General features: G+C 31.7%; 1 non-coding gene across 1 annotated transcript; it reads left to right on the top strand.

Annotated features, from left to right (window-relative positions):
- The first annotated feature begins 4666 nt into the window (after positions 1-4666).
- On the top strand, positions 4667-4801 carry LOC119873147. Its single transcript, XR_005363939.1, has one exon. It is a non-coding gene; the product is annotated as a U4 spliceosomal RNA (small nuclear RNA).
- The last annotated feature ends 293 nt before the right edge of the window (positions 4802-5094 follow it).

The following is a 5094-nucleotide window of genomic DNA, read 5'->3' as shown; positions in this document are numbered from 1 at the left end:
CTCTTATCTCTCTTATATTGCAACCTTTTACTATTGAACACCACACTTAAAGGCATTGGTGCAGAAGATGAAAGCCTAATCTTATCTAGTTTACAAGGTGGTACTACTCCCTTAAACTTGAGAATGATACATGGGCATTAAAATAATTAGGAAAATCTTGTCTTGAGAATCTACCCTGGCTTCCAAAATTACAGTATTACTGCATAATCCTGTTTTTAAAAGTTAGATTTTTTTTTCCCCCAATCTTCTAGGAAAATTTGCAATCATCCATTCACAAAACATATCTTACTCTAAATACTGAGACCAACAGAGTAAATATTCTGTGGTCAGAAATGTCAATGGGAAAACATCTTAATAATTATTTAATAAGTCATGTCACTATTGATTCACAGTTTTCATCCACACAATTACACTTAAAAAAAAAAATCTATCATTGTCTTTGGACCATGGCTATGCCAAGGTGGGGGAATATGCTGCCTTCTTTGAGTTGAGTTTCCAGGCCTCATGAGGTTCCCCCTGTGGGAGTGCTGCTATTTCTAAAATGCAAATTATACATTTCCTAGATTTTCTATCTGTGGATTCGGATAAGGGAGGGAGCAGGGCCAAACTGCTTATACAATTTGGGATGGGCTAAAATGGTACTCCAAATCTTCTGATTGCTTCTAAATAAAAACAAATGCATTTAAAAAATCTAACAAAGAGAAAAAAAAATGTGTATGGTAAAATATATCTCATTTTAAAAATTGTATGACAATAATGACTCAATTATAGGTCATAATTACTGAATATATATTTTGTGCCAAGTACTACTGGTATGGAAAAATCTCAAAGGCATATTTCAAGTAAAAATACAAGTCAGAATAAGTATAGAATGATACAAATTAATATACATAAAATGTTTACTTGAAGAAATATATGTACATGTTTATTAAATGCATAGAAAAAGAACCAAGTTAACAGAAAACAAATTGTTAACCATGGTCTATGGTTGTGTCTGAAAATAAGGAATGTATCAGTTAAGAGACTGAAGTTGAACATTCACATAGTTTTATGCTGTGTAGCTGGCTAGAATGTTTTCATGGATTAGTTGCATACGTTTTTTTCAGTGAAAAAATAAATTGAATCATTAAAATATATGTTTAAGTGATTTAATAAGAAGGTTTTCATTATGATTCTGGAGGGAGAAAATGATAATCCAGGTCACTAAATGTGTTGGTGTCAAGCATTCAGTAACATTCATTTCTGAATCTCTGCTATCTGACAATTAAAAGCTATTTGCTCAGAAAAAGAACTAGCACATAGCAAAATGGTCTGTTGCTAGGATTCCAGATTGGACTAATGTAGAAAAATTTGAGGAAAATAATACAAAAGAGGTTCTATTTACACAGCATGAAATGTAGATATTCAAGAAGGGTCAGCTGACATAAAATGGAAGTTGCAAAAAATAATTTGACAAGCAATTTGAGTTTTTTTCAGTTTTGAAGAAAATGTCTTTGAAAATTTAATCCTGATTTAGGGAAGTGAAAATGTCTGCATGTTATGCATCATGAATCAACTCACCTAAAAAGGATATTTAAAGTTATTTCAGGTACTCTTTAATTTGTGATTTTTTTTTTTTTTTTTTTTACTTTAGAGGGCAAAATAACATTTAGATGAAAGAAATTTTCCAAGACATTAATTTCAATGTTATTTTTAATATTTCCTTTATGAACTTTTATCATTTATTGGTGAAATTGATTTTATTCAAAGCAGATAAATTGCATTTATTCTTTTTATTTTTAAAAATATTTTATTTATTTATTCATTCATGAGAGACAGAGACATAGGCAGAGGAACAGCAAACTCCATGCAGGGAGCCCGATGTGGGACTCGATCCTGGGTCTCCAGGATCACGCCCTGGGCAGAAGGTAGTGGCTACACCGCTGAGCCACCCAGGGATCCCCAATAAATTTCATTTAAAAAGAGACGCTACAACCACAAGACAGACTACAAATGGTATTTTGCTTACTTTGTGGATTTATGAAATTATTTTAAATGTCTTACAGGCACTTACTGATACAGAAAATACTTTTTGATATTCATTTTGTTTATGCTACTTTAGGTATCTTGATTTATTTATACACTAATTTAGTCAGCATACATAATTTTTAAAATGCTATTTGACCACATATTTAGCTTTTTCTTTTTGTATACTTTGTAGCTCTTCTTTGATACATGTACATATAAATGTATGTATCACATTTCTTTTAATTAACATCTATTGAAAGATGTCATGAAAAATACATACCAGTAAATGTGCAATGAGAAACTTGTTCATAATTTGAAGTTTATTATAATTTCAATAAAATACTGTCTATATGAAGTTGTTTAAAAACTGTTGTTTATTTTTAAAGATTGTATTTATTTATTTGAGAGAGAGAGCACAGCAAGGAGAGTGGCAAAAGGAAAGAGAGAGAGGCAGAAGCAGACTCTTTGCTGAGCATAGAGCCTGACATGTGGCTTGATCCCAGGACCCTGAGATCATGACTTGAACTGAAGTCAAATGTTTAACTGACTGAGCCACCCAGGTGCCCCAAAAGTGTTGTTTATTTAATATACATCATTAGGTCAGGATTTTTATCAATTTATTTCCCTGGTAATTATTATTAATATAACCAATATAATTTGATCTTTCATATATTTTAAGAAGCACATTTGCTTATAAATCATAAACATTTAGAGTCACTGTATATTTTTATTATATTTTTTTATATTGATGAATTTCTTTTTATGTTGGAAATGACCTTCTCAGAATAGTGAAAGGAAGTTCTTTATTGATGTCTTTTATTTTCATCATAGCCTTTCATCCAAAATAATCTATTTAAGATCGCTTAAATTTAGGTTACTTTTAACTACTCTGTTTATACAATAGTTTCCTAGACAAGAATCACTGCAAAACAAAAATCAAAACAAAATAAAAAAACCTCTAGGCAACACAGTTATTATTATCATCATCATCATCATCATCATTATTATTATTTGTATTAGAATGCCTGAAGAGTAGCATTAAACATACTTCTGCATAGGAAGAACTATCAATGCATATAAAGTTTTTGTATGTAATGATAGTCCGGGAGAAATGCAAGTAGGTATTTCATCATAAATATCTTGCTGCATTTTTCTTTATGGTATAGCAAATGGAAGGATATTTAAATTAATCCTAATATATTCATCTAATGAAACCATATGTAGATATAAAAGTTAAATTTGGGGACATTTTGATGATATGAAAGCAATTACCTTAAATATTAAAATTACAGGTGTAGCAGTCTTTAATGTACAATATTTTAGACAATTTTTAAAGAAGAAGAGATAGAGACAGGAAAAGAGACAAAAATCTCTCATGTCTCCTCCTCTTACAACAACACCAGTCCCTATTGGATTAAGGCCCTAACCTTAAAACTTCACTTCACCTTAATGGCTTCTTGAAAGGCTCTGTCTCCAAATACAGACACATTGAAGTTAGGGCTTTTACATATGAGTTTGGGGATGGGACACAAATCAGTGACAACATGACTTATATCATCTACAAAATTCACTCTTTGAAATTCTCTTTGAATTTCTCCCCTTTGAAATTCTCCCCTTTTCTCCTACAAACGTTAAATGAAATTAATTAATGAAACTAATTTCATTAATTAATGAAATGCTCCCAGGAAGCTTTTCAGCATCTAGATCTACTGAGACTTGGGTTAAGAAAATAAAGTATCAAATTGCCAGAGAGCAAACAAAATAGAAATGATAAATTTCTGCCCATACAGGGCACTGTTTTGTTATTCTTCTTCACAATATCCACCAATGGCCTTTTTTTAAGGACTCTTCTCCCCTTCTTAATGAACATTATTTCTTCTCTGAGCAGCCCCCAAATTGTTAATAGCATGTAAAGGGTAATGTAGACACATCTTTCTTGGCTTCAAACAACACAGATAAGGCCCACAGCACTTTGTTTTCACAAAGATCCATGGATTAATCTCTAAGTAACATTTTCCTACTTTCTTTGCATAGTTTCTAAGAGAAACAAAGTAAAATATTACCTTAAAATATTTTATTAAAATTATTTACATTCTATGTTTTATTGCTATACAGAATTTGATATTTATGAATCAAATGGCACATATCCACAGTTATCATTCTTGTTGCATTATATCCCATTGTACAACATTACTACTTAACTTTAAATGAAATACCATACCATTCACAAACTACGTATCTGTAATTAAACTGGCCATATAGGGGGATCCCTGAGTGGCGCAGGGGTTTAGCGCCTGCCTTTGGCCCAGGGCGTGATCCTGGAGTCCAGCGATCGAGTCCCACGTCAGGCTCCCTGCATGGAGCCTGCTTCTCCCTCCTCCTGTGTCTCTGCCTCTCTCTCTCTCTGTCTCTCTCTCTCTCTATGTCTACCATAAATAAATAAATAGCTCTTTAAAAAATAAATAAAAAAAGAAAAAAATAAAAATAAAATAAACTGGCCATATAGCAATGATTTGCATTTCCTGACGCGTGGAGGTTTATGTCTATTAGAGCATAAATTTATCACTGTTAACCTGACTATTGCAGATTATAAGGCTCCTTTAAACTCAAAAGGCCCAAAACAGTATATGTCCATTTATTTATCTTAAAACATATCACTAGCTTTGTGCAGTGGTAGTATCATAACCAATGAGGTTTACCTGAGGCATGATTATTGCTAATTAAAACATATCACTAGACAATTTACAAATTAAATAATTATGTATGTTGTTTCATTTATGTATTATTGTGTAACAAAGCACTTTAATACTTCCTGGTTGGAAACAATAATCATTTGTTTGGCTCACAAAATCTTCGATTTGGGCAGGACTTATGGGGAATAGCTGGTCTTTGTTCCATGCATGGAACATACATAATTATTTAATTTGTCAGGTTATAATTTTCTTTGCCTTGGATATCTACTATTTTTGGCTGAAAATAATATTTTGTCAAGCAACTCTGGAATGTGATTTATTTTATTTTTGAGGGGTTTTGTTTTTGTTGTTTTTTAAGATTTTATTTATTCATGAGAGACAGAGAGAGAGAGGC

This window comes from Canis lupus, chromosome 8, assembly GCF_011100685.1.
Source record: "Canis lupus familiaris isolate Mischka breed German Shepherd chromosome 8, alternate assembly UU_Cfam_GSD_1.0, whole genome shotgun sequence".
Lineage (NCBI taxonomy): Eukaryota > Metazoa > Chordata > Mammalia > Carnivora > Canidae > Canis > Canis lupus.
Note: the sequence above shows the minus strand (reverse complement) of the source record. Positions and strands in the feature narration are given on the sequence as shown.